The sequence below is a fragment of the Pelobates fuscus genome, chromosome 6 (assembly GCF_036172605.1).
Source record: "Pelobates fuscus isolate aPelFus1 chromosome 6, aPelFus1.pri, whole genome shotgun sequence".
NCBI classification, from domain to species: domain Eukaryota; kingdom Metazoa; phylum Chordata; class Amphibia; order Anura; family Pelobatidae; genus Pelobates; species Pelobates fuscus.
Window position 1 is genome coordinate 278,020,788 of NC_086322.1, and position 18,282 is coordinate 278,039,069.

The 18,282-nt window shown below is 42.5% G+C and overlaps 1 long non-coding RNA gene across 1 annotated transcript; it reads right to left on the bottom strand.

Annotated features, from left to right (window-relative positions):
- Window positions 1-11,365: 11,365 nt before the first annotated feature.
- On the bottom strand, window positions 11,366-13,503 carry LOC134614943 (uncharacterized). Its single transcript, XR_010091278.1, has 3 exons — window positions 13,448-13,503; window positions 11,669-11,830; window positions 11,366-11,453 (listed from the first exon to the last, which is right to left on the bottom strand). It is a non-coding gene; the product is annotated as an uncharacterized LOC134614943 (long non-coding RNA).
- Window positions 13,504-18,282: the final 4,779 nt, after the last annotated feature.

Here is an 18,282-nt window from a genome sequence, read left to right on the forward strand (position 1 = left end):
TCCTAGATGGATTCCAGGACTATACATGTGCCTACCTGGACGATATTGCTATTTTTAGCAATACGTGGCAGGAACACTTAGCTCACATCGGAGCTGTACTAGATAGGATAAGGGAAGCAGGTCTGACCTTGAAGCCGGCCAAGTGTAGTATCGGCATGGCTGAGGTACAATACCTGGGACATAGAGTAGGGTGCGGTAAACAAAAACCCGAACCCGCCAAAGTAGAGGCTGTAGCCCAGTGGCCCACCCCTAGGACTAAGACCCAGGTTTTAGCGTTTCTAGGGACAGCAGGGTATTACCGGAAGTTTGTTCCCAATTATAGCGCCCTGGCCAAACCCCTCACTGACCTGACCCGTAAGAACCTTCCCCGCCAAGTAAACTGGACCCCGGAGTGTGAGCAGGCATTCCAACAATTGAAAAATGCACTGATAAATGCCCCTGTCTTGGCAGCTCCCAATCCAACTAAACGTTTTCTTGTTCACACAGACGCTTCTATGTTTGGATTGGGGGCAGTACTGAGTCAAGTCGGGGCCGATGGCGGGGAACATCCAGTGGCTTACATCAGTCGCAAACTGTTACCTCAAGAAGTAAGCTACGCCGCCATCGAAAAGGAATGCCTGGCTGTGGTGTGGGCCCTAAAGAAGCTACAACCCTATTTATATGGACAGCCCTTTTCCTTGCTCACGGATCACAACCCGTTAGTCTGGCTGAACCGGGTGGCTGGAGACAACGCCAGGCTGCTGCGCTGGAGTTTGGCGCTACAGCCTTTTGACTTTAATATCCAGTACCGGCCGGGTAAGCAGAATGGAAATGCTGACGGGTTGTCAAGACAAACTGACTTAGAGAAATGATCCGTGAGCCCCCGGACATCCCCAAGCCGATCCGTGTTGGATCAGACTGTGTATGCCGGCTTGTGGGCAAGGGGGAGCAGTGTAGCGGATTGGTACCGGGCTGTCCCACGACATGTATGAGAATAAGTGTATTTGGTCATATGGCTGGTTTAATGTGTATGTACATGTATAGAAAGCATGGTATCCGGGTATAATGACAGTTAAATGTATGTAAAGAATTGTATTCCTCTAGTTGTTCGGTAGAATCATTCAAATAAAACAAGGGAATGAAACTACCGAACAACCAGACCACCCAGGAATGAGTGTGCCTCCAATTACCGTTTGCAACAATGTTGCAAACAGGTAATTGGCAATCAGTGCAGTGTGGTCTTTGTCCTCTGGGTGGCCGCCATTCGGGAAACAAACACGTGGCGGCGGCCATCTTAAACTACCGAACAGCGGTGTTTTGCCGTCAAGTGTCTGGAACTAAAATCGGACACTTGACTAGGCAAACACCGCTGAGACCTCCATACTTCCAGAAATTCGTATGGAAACTACCGAATGACCCGCCGTTCGGTAGAAAGAGCCCCATAAACAAGGGAATTCATTCAAACCCTCTCCAGGCTCTATAACACAGGCAATTCGCCTGTTTTCATTCCCTTGTTTGTGACCGACCGCAGGGCCAAAATGCATGGAACTGTTTTCGGATACTTTACCCATGCGGTCGGTCAAATCTTTGGAACCCCATATCTCACGAACCATTCATCCGAATGGGCTAATTTTTAAGTATGTTGGTCCCCCAGAATAGAGCTATCTGGGGATGTTGGATTTGTGGATGTACCCCAAGTATTTAGGGTACATCCAAAACTCGGGGAAAACTGTGTACACAATAAGGGGATTATGATGCTAGAGGAGGGGAGGAGATCTGTGGGAGGTTACTACTTAGAGATTGGATAATGTCTTAAGTGTTAGAACCTCCTCCCTTGCATGGGAGAGGGCTTTATAAGGAACTGTGGAATAAAGCTTGTCAGTCTACTCCTGAAACTGTGTGTCGTCCAGTTATTGGGATTGCGATGGGATACTGCTGTATTACTTTACCTGCTGGAAACCTTGCCTATGGACTTAACATCACCTTGTTCCTGAGCCTCACTGGAATCTCTAGTGGAGAATAGCTGTGCAAGATCGGCTCTCCGCTACACAACACTTGAGGGAGGAAAGACCAGAATTTCAGTTTTGGTCAAGTTTAGTTTAAGGAAGTGGGCAGCCATCCACTTAGAAACAGCAGAGAGGCAGTCAGAGACACTAGTCAAGAGGGACGGGGAGAGATCAGGAGAGGACAGGTAGATTTGCGTGTCATCTGCATAGGAATGATATTGGAAGCCAAAGGAGCTAATGAGTTTACCAAGGGAGGCAGTATAGATGGAGAACAGTAGGGGACCAAGGACTGAACCTTGGGGGACACCAACAGAGAGGAGTTGGGGAGAAGAAGCAGAGCCAGAGAAAGAAACACTGAAAGAGCGCTGGGAGAGGTAGGAGGAGCACCAGGAGAGAGCAATATCTTGTAGTCTGATATTGCAGAGGATGAGAAGAAGCTGTTGATGATCAACAGTGTCAAAAGCCGCAGACAGGTCAAGGAGAATTAGGATAGAGTAGTGACCACAAGATTTTTCAGCGAGTAGATCATTGGATACTTTGGCCATTTCCACAGAGTGCTTAGCGCGGAAACCTGTCAGGATCGGGACAGGGATCCAACACGCAGAGTACAAACAGTAGCCAGATACGTATACCGGACCTTAGAATGGCCGGACTAACGTAAGTAGTACAGTAAAGAATGGTCAAAGACAAGCCGAGGTCGAGGGTAACAGAAGACAGGTAAGCGAGAGACAAGCCGAATCAAGGGTAACAGAGATAAGCAGAGTAAGGTAAACAAGCCGGGTCAAAACCAAAAGGGATAATAGAATACACAAGCACTGAGTGACTAGAACAAGCTAGAACCACGACAGGGCAATGAGCTAATGAAAGAAGCTCTGTTAAATACCCTGTTCAGAGCAGTAACCACGCCTCCGAGGCTTCCTGATTGGTCCTGCAGCAATTGAGTGACAGGTTGTTCCGGAGGAGTGTCCTGATGACAACTTCCTGCCTAGATGCTGTAAAAGGCAGTCACTCCCTCGCGGCCGGCCTTGCATGACCGGATAGACCGTGGAGAAGGGAGCCATCAGGCCGTCTGGATGAAGGAACAGCTAAGTCTCTACCTCTTTCGGAGGTAGAGACCACAGGTACCCTGACAGTACCCCCCCTCTCAGATACGCCCACCGGGCGGAATGCACCAGGGCGAGAAGGGCATCGAGAGTGAAACGCCCTGCGGAGACGGGGAGCATGCACCTCCTCCTGAGGTACCCAACTTCTCTCCTCAGGACCATAACCCTTCCAATCGACCAGATATTGCAGTTTCCCCCGGGAGATTCGAGAATCAACGATGGAATTTACCTCATACTCCTCCTGACCCTCCACCTGAACTGAGCGGGGAGGGGCGATCGTGGAGGAGAACCTGTTACATATTAATGGTTTTAGCAAGGAAACATGAAATGAATTAGGAATGCGTAAGGCATTAGGCAACGCTAAACGATACGCAACTGGGTTAATTTGAGACAGTACCCTGTAAGGTCCAATATATCGAGGAGCAAACTTCATGGACGGCACTTTTAACCGAATGTTTCTAGTACTTAACCATACTCTATCGCCTGGAACAAACACCGGTGCTGCCCTTCTATGTTTGTCAGCGTGTTTTTTAACCAGCGTAGAATTGTGCAGAAGGATTTGTCGAGTTTGATCCCACAACTCTCTTAAATTGGCAACATGAACATCCACCGACGGTATCCCTTGAGAAGAAGACTCCGAAGGAAGGATGGAAGGATGAAAGCCATAATTCAAGAAAAAAGGGCTAGAATGCGTAGAATCACAAATGAGATTGTTATGTGCAAACTCCGCCCAAGGAATCAAACCGACCCAATCGTCCTGGTGTTCTGAAACGAAACAACGTAAATATTGTTCAACTTTTTGGTTAGTGCATTCAGCAGCTCCATTGGACTGAGGATGATAGGCAGAGGAGAAATTCAATTTGATGCCTAGTTGGGAGCAGAATGATCTCCAAAAACGGGAAACAAATTGGGAGCCTCTGTCAGAGACAATCTGGGAAGGTATCCCATGCAAACGGAAAATCTCCCTGGCGAATATCTCCGCTAATTCGGGCGAAGATGGGAGTTTAGGTAAGGGAATGAAGTGAGCCATTTTAGTAAATCTGTCTACCACAGTGAGGATGACAGTCTGCTTTTAAGAGATAGGCAAATCAACAATGAAGTCCATTGCCAGGCAGGACCAAGGCTTTTCAGGAACCTCTAAAGGGTGTAGAAATCCGCATGGAAGTGAATGGGGTAGCTTGGTCTTGGTACAAACTTCACATGCCCCGATGAATTCTTTAATATCCTTGCATAAGTCAGGCCACCAAAAATCTTTAGAGACCAGCGCATAAGTCTTGCGGATGCCAGGATGCCCAGCCACCTTACTGTTATGGAGACAGCGTAGCACCTCCAGTTGGAGAGCGGCAGGAACGAAGTGTCGATCCCCAGGGGTCTGTTTAGGTCCCAAATGCTGAAACTTCATGATCTCAGAAAGCAATGGAGAGTGAATCCTGAGATTCGTGTTCGCGATGATATTCCCCTTAGGAACTATGGAGGACAGAAGTGGTTCAGTTATAGTGGATGGTTCATATTGACGAGACAATGCATCGGCTTTAGAGTTCTTAGAACCAGGTCTATACGTAAGTACATAATTAAAGTGAGTGAGGAACAAGGCCCAGCGAGACTGCCTGGCGGACAAGCGCTTCGCCTCCCCAATATAAGACAAGTTCTTATGATCCGTTAGAATAGTAACAGGGTGTAGTGTCCCTTCCAGTAAATGTCTCCACTCCTTTAAAGCCTTAATGACCGCTAACAATTCCCTCTCCCCGATGTCATATCTGCTCTCAGGCCCAGAAAATTTTTTAGAGAAGAAACCACAAGGGTGTAACGGTTTATCCACCCCTAACCTTTGAGACAGAACAGCCCCAACTCCTGTCTCAGAAGCATCGACCTCGAGCAAGAAAGGCAGAGTCGTATCAGGATGAACTAGAATGGGAGCTGAGGCAAAAAGTTCCTTGAGAGTCTTAAAAGCACCAAGAGCTTCCTCAGACCAGAACTTAGTATCAGCCCCTTGTTTGGTCATATTGGTAATAGGCGCAATGATAGAGGAGTAACCCTTAATGAAGCGCCTATAGTAGTTGGAAAACCCAATAAACCTTTGTATAGCCTTGAGTCCTTTGGGCAAAGGCCAGTCTAAAATAGATTGGAGTTTACCAGGATCCATTTTAAAACCTTCCCCAGAAATCACGTACCCCAGGAAGTCTACCTGAGCCTGATCAAAACTGCACTTCTCCAATTTGCAGTATAGACCATGTTGCAGAAGTTTGTGTAACACCTTTCTGACCTGTCTATGGTGAGTCTCAATCTCCTTAGAGTGTATTAGTATGTCGTCCAGGTAAACAATAACACAATCCTGCTGAAACTCCCTAAGTACCTCATTAATCAAATCTTGAAATACTGCAGGAGCATTGCATAGTCCAAATGGCATAACAGTGTATTCGTAATGGCCATACCGGGTATTGAATGCCGTCATCCACTCGTGACCTTGCTGGATTCTCACCAAATTGTAAGCCCCTCTGAGATCTAACTTGGTGAAGATTTTGGAGCCCTTAAGACGATCAAATAACTCGGTAATCAGTGGGATAGGATAGGCATTTCTGACAGTTATTTTATTCAAGCCTCGGTAATCGATACAAGGTCTCAGCGTGCCATCCTTTTTCTTAATGAAAAAGAACCCAGCCCCGGCCGGAGAAGAAGACCTCCTAATGAATCCCTTTTCTAAATTCTCCCGAATATACTCCTCTAGAACCAAGTTTTCCTGAACAGACAAGGGATATACATGACCCCTCGGAGGCATAGTCCCGGGTAGAAGCTTAATTTTACAATCAAATGACCTGTGGGGCGGTAAAGAATCGGCATTCTTCTTGTCAAATACTGCCTTTAAGTCCAGGTAAAGGTCTGGTATCTGTCCTTCTGTGGACTGAGTAGGATTCTCCGGTATGTTAATGTTAGCTAATGGAGAAACCTTGCCTAAACACCTCTCCTGGCAGCCCTGGCCCCACGAGAGTATCTCCCCTAACTCCCAATCGATAATAGGGTTATGTTTCTTCAACCATGGGTACCCCAGAACTATGGGAATGGAAGGGGACGAAATCAGCAAAAGAGATAAATTCTCCACGTGTAGGATACCAACATTTAAATTAATGGGTACGGTCTCACGAAAGATAACAGGATCTAGTAGTGGTCTACCATCTATGGCCTCAACGGCCAAGGGTGTCTCCCTTAGCTGGGATGGGAAATTGTTTTTAATAGCAAAGGCTTGGTCTATAAAATTCTCAGCAGCACCGGAATCTATCAAAGCCATAGCCCTGACTACTTCCTTCTCCCAAGTTAAGGAAACTGGTAGCAGAAGCCTGTGATCTTTATAATTAGGAGTAGAGGACAAAATAGAAACACCCAAGGCCTGTCCTCTAGAGAGACTTAGGTGCGAGCGTTTCCCGGACGGTTAGAACAGTTCGAGAGTAAATGCCCTTTGGCTCCACAATACATACACAGACCCTCTCTTCTCCTGTACTGTCTTTCCTCCTCAGAGAGGCGGGTATACCCTATCTGCATAGGTTCAGGAAGCGAAGATACTGTGGAGTCAGGAGTTGGAAAAGCGGGGGCTAACCTGAAAGAAGGTCTCCGATTCCTCTCTCGAGTGTTCTGTCTCTCTCTTAAACGTTCATCTATCCGAGAGATGAACGAAATTAAGTCCTCTAAATTCTCAGGGAGTTCTCTAGTAGCAACCTCATCAAGGATTACATCAGATAGGCCATTCAAAAATACATCCATATATGCCTGCTCATTCCACTTGACTTCTGACGCCAGAGACCTGAACTCTAGTGCATAATCCACAAGTGTTCGGTTCTCCTGTCTCAGGCGCAACAGTAATCTGGCTGCATTCACCTTTCTACCTGGAGGGTCAAATGTTCTTCTAAAAGCAGCTACAAATGCATTATAGTTATACACCAATGGGTTTTCGTTTTCCCATAATGGGTTGGCCCATCTCAGAGCCTTCTCAATAAGTAGGGTGATAATAAATCCTACCTTAGCCCTATCTGTAGGATAGGAGCGAGGTTGCAATTCAAAGTGGATACTAATTTGATTTAAAAAAACACGACACTTCTCAGGAGCCCCGCCATAGCGTACTGGGGGGGTAATGCGAGAAGAAGCACCCACTGTGGCTACCTCTAGACCTGAACCGACAGGAGAAATAGGGGTATTATGTATCTCCTCTGGTGGGTTATTGGCACGAGATAAAAGTGCCTGTAGCGCAAGCGCCATCTGATCCATTCTATGATCCATGGCTTCAAACCTAGGATCAGGAGAAGCAAGCTGACTGTTTGTACTTGCAGGATCCATTGGCCCTGTCGTAATGTCAGGATCGGGACAGGGATCCAACACGCAGAGTACAAACAGTAGCCAGATACGTATACCGGACCTTAGAATGGCCGGCCTAACGTAAGTAGTACAGTAAAGAATGGTCAAAGACAAGCCGAGGTCGAGGGTAACAGAAGACAGGTAAGCGAGAGACAAGCCGAATCAAGGGTAACAGAGATAAGCAGAGTAAGGTAAACAAGCCGGGTCAAAACCAAAAGGGATAATAGAATACACAAGCTAGAACCACGACAGGGCAATGAGCTAATGAAAGAAGCTCTGTTAAATACCCTGTTCAGAGCAGTAACCACGCCTCCGAGGCTTCCTGATTGGTCCTGCAGCAATTGAGTGACAGGTCGTTCCGGAGGAGTGTCCTGATGACAACTTCCTGCCTAGATGCTGTAAAAGGCAGTCACTCCCTCGCGGCCGGCCTTGCATGACCGGATAGACCGTGGAGAAGGGAGCCATCAGGCCGTCTGGATGAAGGAACAGCTAAGTCTCTACCTCTTTCGGAGGTAGAGACCACAGGTACCCTGACAAAACTAGACTGAAGCGGATCTAGCAGAGAGTTGGACTCGAGGAAGTCTGTCAATCTTACATACACAATTCTTTCAAGGATCTTGGATGCAAAAGGCAGTAGCGAGATAGGACGATAGTTGGATGGGGAGTTAGGGTCAAGATTGGGCTTCTTTAGAATTGGTGTTACAGTTGCATGTTTGAAGGGTGATGGAAATATACCAGAGGAGAGAGAGAGATTGAGAATTTTAGTGAGAGGCAGAGAAAGAGAAGAAGACAGAGTACGGATGAGATGCGAGGGAATTGAATCTAGGGAGCAGGTGGTGGGGCGGGAGAACTGGAGCAGAGCAGAAACCTCTTCCAATGTAGCGGGTGCGAATGAACATAGAACAGCAGAGGGAGTGAAGTTAGGGGAAGTATTGTAAGGGGAAGAAGAAAGATGAGAGATCTCTTCTCTGATTGTAGAGATCTTGTCAGTGAAGTGAATTGCAAAGTCTGATGCGGTCAAGTTAGTAGGTGGAGGAGGAACAGCAGGGCGAAGAAGAGAGTTAAATGTGTGAAATATTCGTTTGGGTTCGCGGGAGAGTGTGGTTATTAGGGTATTGAAGTAATTAACTTTTGCAGAGGAAAGAGCCAACCTATATGAGCTCAACATAAATTTATAGTGGAGAAAGTCAGATGCACAGTGAGACTTTCTCCAACAGCGTTCAGCAGTTCTGGAGCATTTTTGGAGGTATCGAGTGAGCTTGGTGTGCCAGGGTTGTTGTTGGGGGGGCCTGCAGCATTTAAATGTGCAAGGTGCCATGATGTCTAGTTGAGAGGAGAGGGTGGAATTGTAGAAGGAGGTTGCAGAACTAGGACAGGGGAGGTTTGAGATAGGTAAAAGGAGAGTTTGGATATTCGTGTTCATTGTTGCTTTAACTAGATCAGTATTACAACTCCTGATACATAAATGGACACATTCTTACAGTGCTATAGCTATTCTTAAAGAGACACTATAGTCATTAGAACAACTACAGCACTTTGTATTTGTTCTGGTGAGTATAATCATTCCCTTTCAGGCTTTTTGCAGTGAACACTGTCTTTTCAGAGAAAATGCAGTGTTTACATTACAGCTAGTGATAACCTTCACTGGTCACTCCTCAGATGGCTGCTAGAGGTGATTCATGGGGCAGCTCTGCACAGTGTTCCTGACATGCAGTGTCTCCACCCTCTGCATGGATACTCTGAACTTTCCTCATAGATATGTATTAATTCATTGATGCATTGATTCAATCCATGTCAGGATTGTGTTTGGCTTGTGCTGGCTCTGCCCCTGATCTGCCTCCTTGACAGTCTTGGCCACTCCAATGCTTTCCTATGTGTAAGCATTGTGATTGGCTCAGTTCAACACTTCTGATGTTGTCAGCTAAGCAGGAAGACCATGGGCAGATCCAGCAACAGCAGACTAGAGTAAAAGTAAGATTTTACTACATTTAAGGGAGGGGTAAATGGTGTTTTTAACACTATATGATCAGGAATACATGTTTGTATTCCTGACCCTATAGTGTTCATTTAACTGAGAAACTCACATGACAATTAGCCTTCCAGTGATAAGCCAAGTATAATGGGAGTGGTACATGCCTCCCATCAGTCCAGATTTCCAGTCCTGTCCTGCATCTGTTACCTGGTTCCAGGGCCGGCGCTTCCGATGGGTAAACTCGTGGCAGCCAGTGTGGAACTACAGGGGTCCTTGAGGTCTCAAGTGCGACCGAGCCCCCTGTGTTTTGCCTGCCAAGGAGGGCCCATGACCTGGCCAGATGGCTACCTTAGGGCCCACAGGAGGCATCCATTTGTTTGCTAAGGCAGAGTAGGCATCTGCTTACATGAAGGTGTCTACTCTGCTGAAATACAGTGTATCCAGGGGTGGGCTGAGCATAGACGGTGACTGCTTCAGCAGGCTCCCTGCATTGAATTGAAGGCAAGGGGCCTGCAATGGAACCACAGTGGATGGGACCATCATTTTTTTGGGTGTCTGCCCATTATAGGCACCGCTACTGATGTCACTAGCTGCACCCCTTTCAAGATTGTTGGGATGTATGGTGGTAATTTGTTGACACTGGAAGTATTTTCTTTTGAATATTTCAGCAATACATAAGTGATTTAATGAGAAATTTTAGTGACTAGCTTAAAAATGATTTTTAAAAAATTATTTGTAAACGAAACATGAATATTTATTTAGATTGAAAAATGCACTAATGAGCAAAATATTTATCTACGGAGCTCTCTGAATTGTGTTGAGGTTAACAACAGTGTTTTCTGATGTTTGTCTCAAGGGGAGGGAATAGCTTGACAGGTGGGATCTTGCCCATTGTCCCTCCAGGTATCAATCCATTTTTTTGTCCCTGGGCAACCTTTGAGACACCATAGCCAAAATCAGCTAGAGTCCCAAAGCCTGTCTTTGCATTAGAATGGTTAAAATTCCTTCTTGACTCCATAATGGATTTCTCCTTGGATCAACAACCTGTTTACATACATATCCATTATATCCTTGATTTAAATCCAAGTCAAAATAAAAATAAAAAACTATTAAAAAATAAACAAACAGTTAAATATTAGTATTTTAAATAACTCAAGATATTAGCAAATTAACTATGCTTTAAAAAAAGTAAAATAATAATTTGTTTACATACTTAGTAGCTTGTGTGTCTAGTAGTTGTTTATATTTAGTGATCTCCTTCTCGAGGTGAGTCTTCTGGTCCATGAGGAGCTGGTACTTGAAGTTCAAATATTTAAATTCAGCTAGGATCTGCGATAACTGGTCTTGAACATTATTAATAAGCAACTGTAGTTGAGATAACTGAGAACCAAATGATGCATCTATCTCTGCTAGAGACCCTTTCATCGCGGATGTCTGCAATGAACACAACAGTAAAGTGTTAAAACACACACACGCATAAACCCTTCACATAGGCTTTGCATAGGTTCATCAGATCCTAGTCACCAAAAAAGACGGCCTGCATATCGTTCTGTCCATTTAAAGTGGCTATTGTTTCCCACATGCTATAGTTTCCCATACTCATTTAACTAAAGGTTAATGGTGTTGAGCAATGCATGATGTGACATAGGGCCAGGGGTTGAGTACATAGGATCAACTGGAGAGAGCCGGGAAGAGCACCACATCATCTTTAAATTCCAACAGCCTCCATTGACCAAATTATGTTCTTTAAAGAAGAATGAATTGGCATCTCTTTGTCCATTCTATTTTAGATCATACCTTATGATTCACGTATCATCGTCAGGGAAATTTGTCAAAACAGGGGATTGTGCATCACACTCAATTCTTGCCAAAATGTCATGGTAGAGGGAATGACTGGGGAGCTCATATCATGGCATTGTGACATACCGTTTTAATTTGATTCTCAAGCTCGATTTCCAGTTTCTGTCCTAAAAGCTTCAGATCAATGTACTCGTTACTAACTGACTGCATCTGTTCCACCCTGGAATTCACATCACGATCCAGCTCTGAAGTCTGCAAAGAAGAATAAACCCAAGAATTCAACCATTTAATATGGGGTTTAGTTTATGTGTAAAGAGCTTGCAGTTATGCCAGTCATTTGCAGGTGGCAAGTTCACTTGTTTTCTTTTGTATTATCTGTTAAATTTGTATGTCTATATCTACACATATATGTATGTTCTATTAACATAGATAATTAGATATAAACAATGGTCAATAAACTGGATTACCCTCTGATGGAATATGGTTTCGATCTCCTTAAGGTTCCTCTCCATCAAGTTTTCATATTCTTCTCTGATCTGAGACAACACTTTGTTCAGATCTACAGATGGTGTAGAATCCATTTCCACATTGACTCGTTTTCCCAGTTGAGCACGCTGCACATTCACCTCCTCCATGGGTCCAAAATAAGGAAGTCATTAGAAGAGAAAAAATGTGTGTCATCATTTGTTTATGTTATACACTATGCTATATTATAATAGAAACTAAGGAAGGCAGATAACAAATTTCTCTCGAAATTTAAAATTATCATCTCGGGAAGCGAAGATCACAGCAACTAGAAAACATTAAATAAATAAATAAATAAATAAATAAATAAAAGACTATTATGGCACAGTTACAATGGGATGAACTGAAAATTGCCGGTAGGTAGGGGTAGAATGCAACAACCACCCTGTTCATCCTACGCCTAGAACAGGCTTCCCCAAACTCTGGCCCTCCAGATGTTGCTGAACTACAACTCCCCTGATTCTCAGCCTATCTATTTCATGCATAGAATCCTGGGAGTTTTAGTTCAGCAACATCTGGAGGGCCGGAGTTTGGGGAAGCCTGGTCTAGAGGTACGGAAAAGTTGTTTTTGTCATATTTCAATTTTTTATTGAATGTTTTCATAAGTTCAATTTTAGTGTGCTTGGATACCCCAATTCACGCACAAAATAGCAGAACATAAAGTTGAACAGAACAAAAGGTTAAACAATTGCACCTCGGATGACAATAATACACAGGAGTATAATTGTAGCCTTCACAAACTAAAAGGAGAATAGGGGGATGCAGTGCAGTTAAAGCCTAGAACTTTAACTATGAGGATGCGAAAATATCCCAAGAGGTCCACAATTTCTCAAATCTGTCTGAGGTACACTATATCCTATGGTGTATACCCTCATACAAATAGGTGTTGGCCAACTGACCCAAAAATATATGCTAATAGGGGGCTACCTGGGACTTCCAAGTCCATGCTTTACACACTTTAGAAACCAAAAGTATATGCATGATCAGATGTTTTTAAGCCCTATGAACTATGTCTGTGAATATGTCCAGTTGATGAACTTTGTGTTGGAGAAGGAGAGTAAATATAGTTAAAGTTTGTATCTTTGCACAAAAGGGAGACAAGACTCGGCATGACCAAGTACGTTTTTTAGAAACTACAATGATTACATTGCAGAGTTAAATGCACCTCTAGTGGCAGTCTTCTTGACAGTTACTAGAGGCACTTACGCTGCACTGATTGAGTAAAACTCGGTCATGTGACGTGGAAGCTCATTGAAAAGCATTGAATTGATTGCTTTCCTATAAAAAGCATTTGGATGTGCCTGTGGCCCTCCTATCACATGCACGTCTGTTTACAGTGCTCCTCAACGAGAGCAAGATGACACAGCGGGATGAGAAGTGCTGAGGAAGCTTCCTTGATGCTGGAGTAAAAGTGCATAAAACCTTTTTTTGTTAGTTTTTTTACTCCAAGTTGGGGAGGCAGACCTTAAGCAAATCTACAAATAAAGCACTGTAGCGTTAGGAATACATGTAAGGCTCTAGTGTTCCTTTAATTGTATTAATTCAAAGTGATATGATTTATGCATATGAACAAGGAATCAAATGAAAGCCACACCAGCCCTTTCAAAAAATCAGAAGTGTCTCTGTAAACTCTAAATAAATAAAATAAAAATCCACGCATAGCAACAATGCCAAAATGCCTCTGGTCCTACAATACAAAAGTCCTTGAAGATTATTCTTACCTCTTCATAGCTCTGCTTTAACTGGAGAAGCTCTTCCTGCAGGTAATTAACGTGAAAATTCAAGCTTTGCAACTCCCTTTTAAGATCCCCAAGGCCTTGCCGAAGTAAACACACATCCTCCTCTGTATTGTTCCTCAAGAAAGCCTCAATTTCATACCTAGGTCCAGATTATAAAATATAAATCAAGCAGAAACAAAACAACAAGACACTCTTTTAAATATAATGTATTTTGAAGGTTTTCCTTTTCATTATGGTATACTTCCAATATTAAAAGGAAACTTGCTGAAGTGCGTTATGTATAAAAGGAAATCCTCTTTAATTTCCATTTTATATAAATGCAGATTTCATTAAAATTGCCATTTTTATAAATTTACTTTGTTACACCGCCAGACTGCCAATCAAACAATCAGTCCTGTTACTTCCTGGTTTGGTTAGCTAAGTGGAGCTAAACTCAAGAGACAGGAAATTGCTCAGAATACTTGCATTGCAAAGACTTCTCATTGTGCTGCATTAGGGAGTCTGTGATTGGACAGCCACAGACAATCTGGGCTGGAGAACAAGGGCTTGCAGAGACTTCAGACAAAAGCTGTTTTTAGTTATACGTAACAAAAATCATAATTATATACCTGCATGCTTTCAGTGGGAGTATATTTGTTAAACAAGAATTATAAACATGCATGCTTTCATCGGGAGTATATTTTTTAAACAATTAGTTTTTTTTTAATGTTATTTCCTTCTTCTTCCCCTCTCCCCCTCCTCCAATTGTAAACTGTTTATTGCACTCACTTATCAATGTTGAATTTCTGAACTAGGAATGGTCATTTTGTTATCATATGCTGTGATATAGAGAACAAAGGATTCATGCCTACTTTTTATAATCCACAGTAACCTTTGTAATTTCTGAATAGAAACAAATAATAAAAAAATAACATTTCACATATTGCAAAAAGTGTATAACACAACAGAAAGTATATTGTTTTAAAATTGCTATTTTATAGTGTCTTGTGATAGTATTTATTGAGTTATTTTTCACTACATCTCTATCAAGTCTTATTAATAAAACATATTTTTAAAAAATAGACTTACTTAATTCTCAAGTCTTCGGCTGCTAACATTGCATTGTCTGCCTGCAGAAAAATACTTGCATTTTCAGTAGTAAGTTGTGTGATCTGTAAATAAAATATATAGCAAGCTAATAATTATTATAAATCAGAAACATGTCACTTTAGAGGAAACATATTCAATTTAATTATGTTGATTATGTATAAAGTTATTTATTGATGTAGACTTTTACCAAATGTCTAGACCCCACCAACTCCCAACACGTCAGTTTCTGGTCACTATTTTTATATAAGAGGCCATTTTTAACATTATTCTTTCTCTAGCACATTTTTTGTATCCACTAGATTTCCACAAATAATGTAGACTATCCCACCACAAAGCCCTTAATATGTAAAGCAAATTCAAAGCAACACTTGCCAAACACCAGGAGCCAGGAAGCCATACATGTCAAAAATCTCCCTAACATATAGACGTACTAATGTTCTAAATGTAGAATAACAGAATACATTTACACCTTGTAATACCTTTTTTATTGGAGTAACAGTATTTTGAATTGACAAGGGGTAAGCAAACTTCCAGATGTGGTGAATTACATCTCCCATGATAAGGTCTGTAAGGGTCCAATTTGAGATATATAGTCCACAACATCTACAGTGCTGAAAGTTGGTCTAATGATATACTAGATTCATGTAGACATACCTTACTCTGGAGCTCTTGGATGATCATCATGTACTGGCTGAAGTCAGGTAGTGAGCTGGGGGCATTGTTTGAATACCATTCACAAATCTTTGTTTCCAATGCACCATTCTCTTGCTCCAATGAGTGAACCTTCTCCAGGTAGGATGCCAGCCTCTCATTGAGAACTTTCATGGTTTCCTTCTCATTGATGCTCAGTAGGCCATTGTTATTCCAACCACTATGTCTGCCAGAGCTGTTATGCTGGTACCGGTGACCACCATGGACATGTCCAGTACCATGATCATTGCTGACTGAAGGATGTATGGAAAATGAGATTTTTTTCTTTTTTCTCCGGGCAATGGGAGCTTTGTAAAGGTCACCATGATTTGAGCGGCAGGAACTCTTAAAGTGGTCATCATATGAACTTCCATGATAAACTGGAGAGTGATGGCTGATATAAATGGGGAACTGTCTTCCATCATGATATACCCTCATGTCATTCCCACTAGAAGAACGGTTGATTGATGAGTGGGTCATTTTCATTACCGATGTTTACTCAGTTGTAAGCAGAAGAGAAACTGTTGCCTTTGTAGCAAATGTTGTACAAATGTCTCTTTGGCTGTGACCTACTTTTATAAGAAGCTCCTTTGATGGAGTGAGGTCACTTTTATTAGTTTTTTTTATGGACACAGTATTTCTGGTTTTGTAGAAGGCCCTAAAGAAATATAAAACAAAGAGCACACCCAATTAATGTTTATTGTTTAAATAATAGAATGCACAATTTTCACAAAACGTATGCCTGTGTTTTTGTGACCTCAAGTAGGGGTGAATTTATTATTATTTATTGGTATTATTTATGAGACACACCCAATGGCCCCAAATTTTAAAATGTTATAGATAACACATTAAAAATATGGAAAAAAATATAATTAAAAAAAGAGAAAATACTACTTTTTAAGGTTCTAAAACTATTCCATTTGCAGTAGTCAATGGAATTACAATGTATTAAATAAAATAAATAAAGATCAGCTGGACTCACTAATATTAACAGAGCATAGAAGAATTGCTCAATTTTCCCTAAAATTGTTGGTGGTTGTTTTGAGATGTAATATTTAGATCACAAAGAACTTATAACTTGTTATTGGTATATGCAAATATTACAAGTTTTAGAATGAAAAGTTGTATTTCTTAAATTGTGCACTTTGTCTTTAAGAGATTTTGAAACTGACAAGTTATTAGAAATAGAACATATTGTGTTTCATACAATGTTTCTTTAATAAGTGAACTTTTACCCATACCCTCTATCTCAATCTCCATCTCCAGTCGGGAAACCACCTGACTCCTATATATTGAGGGAAGTTCTCACAGTGGTTCCTACTATCCTTGCATCAAATATATAGAGAATAAAGGGTTAGGAATTTGCACAGAACCTTGATCATCCCTAATTTACCATGAACAATCCTTCATATCCCTTCTCACATTTGTGACAAGTGAGGGAAACAATAACAAAGGCTTTGGTAATCCACTTACCTACCTGGAGGCATGTATAATGGTTCTCCCAGTGGTGTATCCTGGTTTTGTGCTGCCCTAGGCAGGACAAAACTCAGGCGCCCCTCTCCCCCCCCCCCCCCCCGCCACCCCCACCCAACCCTTCCCCCCGTCCCGCCTTCTAAATACATACACACACACACACATTCACTGACAGATACGCATACACTAGCTAACAGACACACACACTCACAGGCAAACTCACTCACACTAACAGACACACACACAGTCAGACACATACACACTCACTAGCAGACACACACACACTCACTAACAGACACACACACTCACTAACAGACACACACACAGTCAGAGACACATACACAGTCAGACACACACACACAGTCACACACACACACACACTAACAGATACACACATTAACAGACACACACACATTAACAGACACACACACACACACAGTCAGACACACACACACACACACACACACAGGCACACACACACACACACATAGAAACATAGAAACATAGAAACATAGAATGTGACGGCAGATAAGAACCATTCGGCCCATCTAGTCTGCCCAGTTTTCTAAATACTTTCATTAGTCCCTGGCCTTATCTTATAGTTAGGATAGCCTTATGCCTATCCCACGCATGCTTAAACTCCTTTACTGTGTTAACCTCTACCACTTCAGCTGGAAGGCTATTCCATGCATCCACTACCCTCTCAGTAAAGTAATACTTCCTGATATTATTTTTAAACCTTTGTCCCTCTAATTTAAGACTATGTCCTCTTGTTGTGGTAGTTTTTCTTCTTTTAAATATAGTCTCCTCCTTTACTGTGTTGATTCCCTTTATGTATTTAAATGTTTCTATCATATCCCCCCTGTCTTGTCTTTCCTCCAAGCTATACATGTTAAGATCCTTTAACCTTTCCTGGTAAGTTTTATCCTGCAATCCATGAACCAGTTTAGTAGCCCTTCTTTGAACTCTCTCTAAGGTATCAATATCCTTCTGAAGATAGGGTCTCCAGTACTGTGTACAGTACTCCAAGTGAGGTCTCACCAGTGTTCTGTACAATGGCATGAGCACTTCCCTCTTTCTACTGCTAATACCTCTCCCTATACAACCAAGCATTCTGCTAGCATTTCCTGCTGCTCTATTACATTGTCTGCCTACCTTTAAGTCATCAGAAATAATCACCCCTAAATCCCTTTCCTCAGATGTTGAGGTTAGGACTCTATCAAATATTTTGTACTCTACCCTTGGGTTTTTACGTCCAAGATGCATTATCTTGCACTTATCCACATTAAATGTCAGTTGCCACAACTCTGACCATTTTTCTAGTTTACCTAAATCATTTTCCATTTGGCTTATCCCTCCTGGAACATCAACCCTGTTACATATCTTAGTATCATCCGCAAAAAGACACACCTTACCATCAAGACCTTCTGCAATATCACTAATAAAAATATTAAAGAGAATGGGTCCAAGTACAGATCCCTGAGGTACCCCACTGGTGACAAGCCCAAGCTTCGAATATACTCCATTGACTACAACCCTCTGTTGCCTGTCACTCAGCCACTGCC